We start from the raw sequence: 11,023 nt of genomic DNA, 5'->3' as shown, positions 1-11,023 counted from the left end.
CCTACTATGCTCTTGATCTTAAAGGTGTCTTTTGGCAAGAAATGAAATATGTACTATATTTAAAAATATATGCTTATGCTTGTTTTTTTCATTTATCTACATCTACCTTTAATTATTGTTTCACCCAATTTACCAAGAAGTAAGGCTACTGTCTTGTTAAAGATAGAATCATAGAAATGTAGAACTGGAAGGAATCTCGATAGGTCATCTAGTCCAGTCTGCTGCACTGAGGCAGGACTAACTATCTCTAGACCAGTGGTTTTCAAACTTTTTTCATTTGAGGGTCCCTAAAGAATTTCGAATGGAGGAGTGGACTCCTTTGAAAATCTTAGGCATAGTCTGCAGACCCCCAGGGGTCCATGGACCCTAGGTTGAAAACCATTGCTCTAGACCTCCCTGACAGGTGTTTCTCTAATCTGTTGTGAAAAACCTTAATATGGAGATTCCACAACCTCTCTAGGTAATTTGTTCTAGTGCTTAGCTACCCTTACAGTTAGGAAATTTTTCCTAATGTCTAACCTAAAGTTCCTATAATTAAGTCCATTGTTTCTTGTCCTGTTGTCAGTGGATAAGGAGAACAATTTATCTCCTTCCTCTTTATAACAACCTTTTACATACTTGAAGACTTTATCAGGCCCTGGTCAGTCTTCTCTTTTCCAGACTAAACAAACCCAGTTTTTTCAATCTTTCCTTGTAGATCATGTTTACTAGACCTTTAATCACTTTTTGTTGCTCTCTTCTGGATTTTCTCCAGTTTGTCCACATCTTTCCTTAAGTGTGGTGCCCACAACTGGACACAGTACTCCAGTTGATGCCTTATTAGTGTTGAGTAGAGTGGAAGAATCATTTCTTACATTTTGTTTACAACATTCATGCTAATATATCCCAGAATGTTGTTTGCCTTGTTTGCAATAGTATTACATTGCTGACTCATAATTAGTTTGTGTTCATTATAACCCACAGATGCTTTTCTGCAGTACTCCTTCCTAGGCAGTCATTTCCCATTTTGTATTTGTGCAACTGATTATTCCATCCTAAGTGCTGAACTTTGCATTTGCCCTTATTGAATTTTATCCTGTTTATTTCAGACCATGTCTCCATTTGGTCAAGATCATTTTGAATTCTAATCCTGTCCTCCAAAGCGTTGCAAATCCTCCCAGCCTGCTATTCAGGGCTGGCCTTACCATGAGGCGAACAGATGCGGCTGCCTAGGTGCCAGACTATGGGGGGCACCACTAGGACCCAGAGTGTAGAAAATTGTATGCTGCTGGTGCATATGTATTCTCTCTGCTTTAGATGCACAGAGATGGTGGAGTGCCGTGCTGGAGGAAGGAGGCCACAAGAGTCATAACAGGCAGGCAGGAGAAAAGGTGAGAGGGAAAAAGTTCCTAACTGTCAGATAGTTAAACATTGGAATAAACTGCCTAGGGAGGTTGTGGAATCTCCATCTCTAGAGATATTTAAGAGTAGGTTAGATAAATGTCTATCAGGGATGGTCTAGACAGTATTTGGTCCTGCTATGAGGGCAGGGGACTGGACTCAATGACCTTTGAAGGTCCCTTCCAGTCCTAGAGTCTATGAATCTATGAATAACAGAAAGCAGCAGGAGGTGCAGGGAGAGAGAGAAGGAGGAGCCTCTATGTACCTCTCTAGCACCCCCAGGAGCCTGGACTGATTAACACTAGCTTCTCAGGGAGCTTTCTGTTTCCTGCTGCTTCCCTGAACCCACTTGAGGAGAACAGGCAGTCAACTGAAGTAGTAGGAGCCAGTTAGGTCCTTAAGAGGCTGATATCTTCCCTCACTCAGACCCTGCACCTTCCTGCTTATTTGTTCCCTTCAACTGAGTGTTGAGAGTCACTATAGTTGGCACAGAACAGCAGTCATGAGTGAAAGAAGAAAATGCCCCTCTGGGGCAGCATTCAGAAAAAGAAAGAAAGTAAAGGAAGCTTTTCTATCTAAGCAGGAAGGAGCTCTCCTGAGATACACAGACACAAATGTTCACAGTGAGCCTTCTGGCCCTGGTGAGGATGTGAGTGGTGAGGAGATGCCTGATCTTCCAGTTAGTCGGCGTGCAGGTGACCTGGCAGCTACTGCAGCATCCATATCTCCATCTGAAATGGATGTAACCATGCACATTCCTAAAGAAAAGTGTAGATCAGAGAAGAGTGTGGTGGAGGTGCAAGAAACAGCTGCTGCTGAGGTTAGTTCCTTAAATCTAGTTGATCAAGGACTGTGGACCCACTTGAGCAGTAGCCTGAGGGACTTCCTTCTACTGCATGGGCCACAGCAAGTGAAAAGCTTCATGTTCCCCAAAGACAACGAAAATAGAAGTTTCCGTCCAACACATTACTGGCGTGATATACCCAATGGTGACAGAGTGGAGAGACCATGGCTTATGTACACAAAAACCCAGAATGCTGCATACTGTTTTTGTTGCAAACTCTTCCAGTCTAATGTTCCAGCCTCATTCGGTTCTACAGGAACAAAGGACTGGAAAAATCTGACTAGAAATCTGGCATGACATGAGAAAGCAGCAAATCACCAGAGAGAATCCCATAGGTGAAAAGAGCTTGAGATGAGACTAAGGTTAAAGGCCACCATAGATGATCAGCATCAAGAGAAGATTGCATCAGAGTCTATTTAGTGGTAAAATGTTCTGAAAAGGCTCATTGCCATTGTGAGAATGCTTGCTACCCAGAACCTAGCACTGTGTGCAGAGGTAAAAGTAAGCTGGTACGCGCCGGTATGGAGGACCGGTAAGAAAAGGAGACTGACTGAGGGAGGGAAAGAGAAGCCTGCTCCCTGCATAAGAATAGTTTAAACTCAGCTGTTCCCTGATGGTTCAGCTCCCAGGGCTAGGTTTCTGACCTACTTGTTAATTTCACTCACAGTAGCTGGGGGAAGGGGGTTGAGGGGAGGGCGTGTTTGACCATGGCAGGGGCAGTCAATGTCTGCCCCCGGGGATAAGGGGATCTCTCCTACTAATATACACAACAAATACAAGCATTTGGCTGCACAGCTTAAATCCTGAGCTAATAAAAGCAGGTGGAAGGGGAAAACTCACTGTCACATTGGTTTCTCGTCTCCTTCAGCCAGGCTGCGGACAAGGCTCTGAATTCCTCCTCATTCCCCCCAGCAGGGGTTTTCCTCTAGGCTCTAGCTTGCAGTAGACTGGCTGAGATGCCTGCTATTGCTGCCTGCAAAAGAACAGTTTAAACTCAGCTGTTCCCTGTGCAGTTCAGTGCCCAGAGTTAGGAGCCGTTTCTGGCATCCTTGTTAATTTCACTCCCAGTTGTTGTTGGGTGTGTGTGACCATGACAGGGGCAGTTCTTTTCTGCCCCCAGGATGAGGGAATCTCCTAAACACAATCAAAATCAGGAACCATTTCCAATTTCAAATCTATCCCATTCCGTCCCCAGCAGAGGATCATGGTTGTGATGTCCAAACTGATTGCAGATCCTCTTTGAAATGTTACTGTTTTAAAAAAAAACACCAAAAACATGGAGAACATGGTGGAAAGATGTGTCAGGATGATTAGGGATTATTTTGGGCAAAGCAATTTTGCTAAAGCAACTAAAGATTTACAGGGAAAGCAAATAGCCCCATAGATAAAACATAGGGATTAGAGGGGAAAACTGAATATTCAATGAAATTATTGTGCCTCCTTTGAAAGAAATAGTAGTTTTCATTCCAATCCACCCTCTTTCTATATTGATTTAAACACCTGAAATGTCCTTAGGGCAGTGGGTGCAATCTCAGATCTCTTTTTGTTTTGTCCTGCCTGCAGAGTGCAGAGGCTGAAATTGATAAAACTTTCTTTAAATATCTTGTATATTTCATGAAGGCTATTCCAGTTGTCCTTCATTCACCCCTGACTTTCCCTTCCTCTCCTCCACTCCTCCCCCTCGCCCCCAGGCTCCCTTCCTGGCTGGCTGGCTGTGGTTTTTGCCTTGGTTACTTACTCACTGGCAGACCCAGCCCAGCGGCACCTGCTAGCTCTCTGCAGGCAGCAGCCCACAGGGGCCAGTTGCTGGGGTCATTGCTGGTCAGTGGCAAGCTGCAGCTGCATTGTGTGTGACACATTCATACACATACACATACATACAGTATGTATGTGTATGTGTATGAATGTGTGTGTCATAAACAATGCAGCTGCAGCCTGCTGCCGACTGCCCTGGCCCCAGCAACCGGCCCCTACTATTGTATTTTAGTAGCATTGGAGATCCCCTCATCCAGGGGGCAGAAAAGAACTGCCCCTGCCATGGTCACACACAGCTTCCCCCCCACCAACAACTGGGAGTGAAATTAACAAAGATGCCAGAAACCTCTCTTAACCCTGGGGGCTGAACCATCAGGGAACAACTGAGTTTAAACTGTTCTTATGCAGGAGGCAGTCTCCCTGCTGCAAGCTAGAGGGAAGCCTCTACAGCAGCTGCTGAGTGCCAGACAGGGAGAAAGCACAGAGCCTAGCATCAGCAGCCTGGCTGGAGGAGGAGGGAAGACACAGAGAAAAATGTGACAGTGAGTTTTCACTTTTTCAGGCTTATTCCAATAGTAAAGTTTTATTACAGACAATACTGGTAGTGGTAATAGTAGCTTTATTTTCTCTATGTCATGCAATGCGAGGGATCCATGAAGTACGTAGGAGAGGTGGGTGGGTTGCTTGCGATTGGACCATATGGGTAAGAAATGTAAATTACTTTCACCCCTGCCCAAACCCCAGGGCTCCCAGCTGCCTCTGCAGCTGGTAGTTCCGAGGTTAATTTAAAAGGCCTGGCTCCTAGCTTCAGCCGAATCCCTGAGCCCTTTAAATCCTGATTTAAAAGCCTCAGGATTTAAAGGCCCCAACCTCTTCCGATAGAGGCCATGCCTCTTCCAGTTGAGGCCCCTCCCTGTCCGCAGGACTCTGGAGTACTGGTAAGTCCTTTAAATTACTTTCACCCCTGACTGCGTGGCACTTGAGATCAGCTGTATGTGCCAAACAATGGAAATTTCCTTAAAACTGTGGCGCTGATGGCTGAGTTTGATGCCGTACTCCAGGAGCATCTAAGAAGAGTCACCACCCAAGAAATGTAGACAACCACTACCTTGGAAAAACAATTCAAAATGAGATCATACAGTTACTGGCAACAAAAGTCAAACAGAAGATTGTGGCAGTTCTGAAGACAGCAAGATATTACTGTTATTCTGGACTGCACACCTGACATCAGCCATACGGAACAAATGACTTTAATGGTGCATTTTGTAACAACAACAGAACCTAGTGAAAATGTTGCTGCAATGGTGACTGTTAGAGAGCATTTTCTAGAATTTATTGACATTGATGATACTACAGGAGCTGGTAGGACAAATGTGCTTCTTAAAAAGCTGGAAGATATGGGAATTGTGATAGCTGACATGAGAGGTCAGGGCTACAATAATGGTACCAACATGAGAGGAAAGAATAGAGGAGTGCAGACACGGATCCGAGAGTTAAACCCTTGAGCTTTTTTTGTCCCATGCAGTTCTCATTCATTGAACTTGGTGGTCAGTGATGCAGCATTAGCTTCTAGTGAGGCTACTAATTTTTTAATGTAACTCCAAGCATCTATGTATTTTTCTCTGCATCAACTCATCAATGGCAAATTTTGAAGCAACATCTGGGAACATCTTCTCTGACACTGAAACCACTTAGTGCCACATGATAGGAAAGTTGAGTGGAGGCAGTAAAGCCTATCAAACACCAAATTGGGAAAACAGATGATGCCATCGTTGCCATTATGAAGGATAATGCTGTGACAGGAACTATTCGTGAGAGAACAGTGGCAGAGGGAAATGGAATCACCAGAAACATACATAACTTCAAATTTCCGTGTGGCTTAGTGTTGTGGCATGACATTCTGTTTGAAATAAATGTTGTAAGCAAGAGACTTCAAGGTGTTAACCTTGATATATCTGCAGCAATGGAACAACTGGATAAAGCAAAGTCATATCTACAGTCTTACCAGTCAGCTGAGGGATTTCAAAATGTTCTGAAGAGTGCACAGAAGTTGGCAGAGGAACTTCACACTGAAGCTATTTTCCCACCCATTCAAAAATACAAGAGTCACCGAAGAAGAAGATATTTTGATTACGAGGCATGGGATAATCCCATCAGATACCCCAAAAAACAATTCAAAGTTGAAATCTTCAATCAGGTGCTAGATTGTGCAATACAGTCAGTTAAAGAATGTTTCATGCAGCTCAAGGAACACAGCAGTATATTTGGGATGTTGTATATTATTCCAAAACTCCTCACTATACCGGAAGAAGACCTACACCAGCAATGCAGGGCACTAGCGACAGTGTTGACACATGATGACGTGTGCTATTGATGCGAGTGATTTATTTGCTGAACTGAAAGCCCTTTCAAGATACATTTCAGCAGGATCAACTCCAAAGGCTGTTCTGGAATATATGTGCACAAATACGATGACCACCCTCTTTCCAAATGCTTTTGTTGCTCTGCCCATACTTCTAACATTTCCTGTAACAGTTGCCAGTGGAGAACGCAGCTTCTCCAAGCTGAAGTTAATAAAAACACATCTACACTCCACAATGACATAGGAGAGGCTGGTCGGCCTTGCAACCATCTCAACAGAGCATGAGCTGGCCCAGACTGTGGACCTTCAGGAAGCAGTTTAAATCTTTGCAGCCAAGAAAGCACCACTTTGATTATTCAAACAGATAAAAATGCCAGTGTTTTCTATGCAGAGAAGAAAAGTTACATTTGCTGTTCAGGTGTTTGAAAGTTGAGTGTTACTTAAAATTTTTGAACAAGGCATTTTAAATTGTTAATTCTCCTTTTTGGGGGTATGTAGCAGAGCAGTACCATGAAAGGAGTAGAACAGGAAGAAGGCAGAACTGAGACCTTTCAATGTTTTGGCCCAAGCGAGGGGGCATGGTGGCGTCATTTGAGCGCCCCACCTCAGGTGACAAAATGTTATGGGCCAGACTTGTTGCTATTGTCTGCAAACATTGTAAGTTTGCTCTCTATACCTGTCATTATCCCAGGGTTCTGCAACCTCTGGCCCGTGGCTCGCCAGGGTAAGCACCCTGGTGGGCTGGGCCAGTTTATTTACATGCCGCCTCCGCAGATTCAGCCGACTGCAGCTCCCACTGACCACGGTTCGCCACTCCAGGCCAATGGGGGTGGCGGGAAGTGGCGCAGGCTGAGGGATGTGCTGGCCGCTGCTTCCTGACACCCCCATTGGCCTGGAGCAGTGAACCGTGGCCAGTGGGAGCCGCGATCAGCCCAACCTGTGGAGGTGGCAGGCAAACAAACTGGTCCGGCCCGCCAGGGTCTTACCCTGGTGAGCCGCATGCCAGAGGTTGCCGACCCCTGCATTATCCAGTCATTTATGAAGATATTGACTAGAACCAGACCCCGATACAACATTTGCTGCCCCCAAGTTCTCCAGTATAGTAGCTGATTTTTTTTCCCTATTTCCAGTTCATTTAGTTCTTCCACACACACCGAGAAAAGAAACTGATTGACAAAATAATTTGCCATGCCAGTCTATTTTATGTGGAAGGTGCTCAGATACTAAAGAGGTATTCAACAGTACAAAAGTCTAAAATACATAGATTTCACTACAACTGAAATTTGAGTTGCAAATTGGTTTTCACCTAGCTCCACAGATGGTTTCTGCTAACGAACTGAAACCAGAGTTCTAAAGTAGGCATCTGTAGGTAGGAATATGCAATGTGGAATACAGTTTATTTCCTATGGGCTATTTTGCTTTTTGGCAATGAGAAGTTTTATTTGTTTTCATCAGGCCTTTTATTAACATTCTGATAGATAAATATATCTAATTGCACATTCTGTGTCAGTGAATAGAGCGGGTACAATGGGAAATTATATATATGCAGGAAGATCTATTGGGAGGAGTAAGGGCATGGCCAGTGTAAGTGCAAATTTCACTTTATTGGCTGCACTCTGTGAGGCAGATCCCTAGCGAGTGTAAATTGTTGTAACTCTGTGGAGTAAATGGAATTATGACAGTTTAGACAAACTGCGGATCTCCCCCTGTCCGTAATCCATTCTTAAATCTGTGGGTTCAGCTTGTTAGCACAACCTGCTATGTGTCCTTGGGTATGCCCCAGGCACAAAGGGCCATTACTAATAAGGGTATCATACTCCACACATCATGCTTTTTGCCACCTGCAATACATTGTCCATTAGTTACCCACTTCTGCTTTCTGCTTGTTGGGACGAATATATCTTTCTTACCACTTGCAGCTAAATATAGTTATGAACTGTCTGGCTGAAGTATATAGTACACTTCATCCCATAAAACATTAGAATTAAGTACAAGCAGTCACAGTGCTAGTCTCTTTAGCAAAATTTGTCTTTTCAAAAATTCTACTATTAGGGAGTCAAACAGATCATAGAGTAATTATCTTAATTTTTACACAAAGAGTGACTTAAAATATTTCAACATACTATTACTTCAGACTTCTGTGGCTGTAGCTTCAATTATATGGATCTATTCATTTAGTGGAATATAGTCAGTTATGGATCACAGCAAGTGTTTTCTTTTCTACTAAATATTACATATTCTTTCAGTTAATAAAAAATGTTATATTTATGTAGCACTTTTTATCCCAGAGAGTTTTTTTTTTAAGCAATTTATAAACTAATATGCAGGAATCATTTATACATCCTGAAATGCAGCCACTTCCAGAGTGGAATATGACAGTTTAACAGCTCATTGTAACACTGCACAACAATTCAGAAAAGGAAGAGGATAATATAATAATAATAATTAATAATAATATATTCAGTAATACCACAACCAGCTGAAACGATGAATGTGTTATGCAGGAGGTCAGAATAGATTATCATAATGGTCCCTTCTGAACTTAAAAATCTTTGAATCTGCAAGAGAGTTTTAGGTAGGCAAAATTCCCACTAGAAATTTGGCCAGGACACTAAGGTAAATATCCCTTCTCTTTTATGTAATCTATAATAACCACAAACAGTTAAGTGGATCTAAATGGCCAGGACATCAGTTTCATGTTGCAGCAAAAACACACACCCTCCAGCAGAACAGTTTCCTAACACTGTGCAAGAACATTGGTTCAATACAGACTTTCAGGAAAGAGGACTACCAAGTGAATCAACAATACTTCCTGTAGAATGCTATTTTCCTTCTGATGGTCCCTGTCCTTCCGCATTTCCCAGAGGTCCACATCAGCTTAGCTTGTGAAATCTGGTAAGATAGTGCAACTATCCCTCTGAAGTCTATGTGACACTTTATTTATGAACATAGGTGAGGCTTTTAAGGAAACTTTATAGGTTTAGCATTGTGAAGAGCAGCAGCTAACAAGAGTTTCAGAGGGCATTGTTGCAGAGTCTGCAGACTCCGTGCTTGGAGATAGCTGGACTTGGTGAGTGGTGCATTTGATCTGTCTGTGGATTGCTTGTTTAAATGTTTGTTCTCTATGTATGGGCAGTAGATGGGCAGTGGTTCCCAGAGTAAGCAGCTGAGACAGGTCTGTTTGTTGGTGCCTTGGTAGGGGCCTCAAGACTCTGACCCTTGGAACTTTGATCTGCTCTGCCATTTGAAACCTCTGAACGGTTAATTGCTCTCTGGTGGTGAGGTTTGAACCAGGCAAAGGGTATGGGTGTCAAAGCCCAGACTCCACTCTAAATGGGAACATCTATACTGCCTGGTTTTAGCCTCCTAGTGTGAGCCCTGCAATCTTGAGTCAGTTGATCCAGGCTCTGAGACTTGCTGCTATGGGGGTTTTATTGCAACCACAAATACAGATACATAGTCAATATTCATAACTCCAGATACAAATATGATACATGCATACAAACAGGATAATCATATCCAGCAAATCATAACTTTTCCAATGACACCTCAGATGACACATTCTGTAAAAAGTGCATCATAATTATGTCATAATTACATTATAATAATACCACTATGGTGAATATGGGGTACAGAGCATCAGAGGGGTAGCCGTGTTAGTCTGGATCTGTAAAAAGCAACAAAGAGTCCTGTGGCACCTGATAGACTAACAGATGTATTGGAGCATAAGCTTTTGTGGGTGAATACCTACTTCATCGGATGCATGCAGAGTGTCACACTTACCCCAGATTCTTATTAAAGGTGATCTCTGGTTTACATCTAAACCAACCCCCAATCCACTTACCAATGTTTCCCCTGCTGTCTCCCAAGAGCTATTCACTCCTAGACAGACTAGCCTGTATCATTTAGATGTGAAAAAGGCACTTAGTTGCTGTCTAAGCAGAATTAAGATGTTTTCTAACTCATCTAGGTTGTTCATTGCACATGGGGATAATATTAGGGGGATAGTCAATTTCCATTCAGAGCTTATCCACATGAATTAGACTCTCATACTAGGCATCATTGAAGATTTCAGTACCATCGCTGGAGCACATTCCACAAGATACAAAGCAACCTTTACTGCCTGTCTCAGAAACATCACAGCAATACGTGCAGGGTGCAAGCTAGAGTTCTCGCCATACTTCATCATGCAGCATTATTCCCTGGATTTAGCTTCTTGAACAGTCACTCAGTTCAGGAGAGCAATCCAGCAATGACTGTTCAATTCAGACTCCTGGAGCCTACCTCCTTTGGTTTCAGAGACTGCCGTCAAATGCTGGCGAATTTGACCCTAGGAGTGTGGGTCTATGAAGGCAATATGCAAAGAAGTAAGGATAATAAATCTGCTACTAGGCAGTGATTGCCTTCCCAAATATTTTTAAGTGTTTATGTTAGATTAGTGGAAGGAACTGAGTGGCCACTGGGACCTTGTGCCCATATATATTTTCGGAGTAAGGCACAGAGAGATAACTAGAGCATGCATATCCTCCCATTTGACATCACCAGCAAGAAAATTCCAAGCTCATGTGCTGAGAGTGTGCATGTCACCTAAACTTTAATCATGTAACATTGACATCAATGGCAACTCTCCCCCTGGCTTCACTGATAAAGGATCAGGCCCCTAAAGCATGGGTCCAATGCAG

The 11,023-nt window shown here is 43.2% G+C and overlaps 1 protein-coding gene across 1 annotated transcript in view; it reads left to right on the top strand.

The window, feature by feature from the left end:
* The first annotated feature begins 9,350 nt into the window (after nt 1-9,350).
* The window catches only part of LOC115655882 (P2Y purinoceptor 8-like), a 42,338-nt gene continuing 40,665 nt past the window's right edge, over nt 9,351-11,023 (top strand). The window contains exon 1 of the mRNA XM_030571887.1: nt 9,351-9,411. The gene's annotated coding sequence lies outside the window, so the exon portion shown is untranslated. The remainder of the gene's footprint in view (nt 9,412-11,023) is intronic.

This window comes from Gopherus evgoodei, chromosome 1 (genome assembly GCF_007399415.2).
Source record: "Gopherus evgoodei ecotype Sinaloan lineage chromosome 1, rGopEvg1_v1.p, whole genome shotgun sequence".
Taxonomy (NCBI): domain Eukaryota; kingdom Metazoa; phylum Chordata; order Testudines; family Testudinidae; genus Gopherus; species Gopherus evgoodei.
Note: the sequence above shows the minus strand (reverse complement) of the source record. Positions and strands in the feature narration are given on the sequence as shown.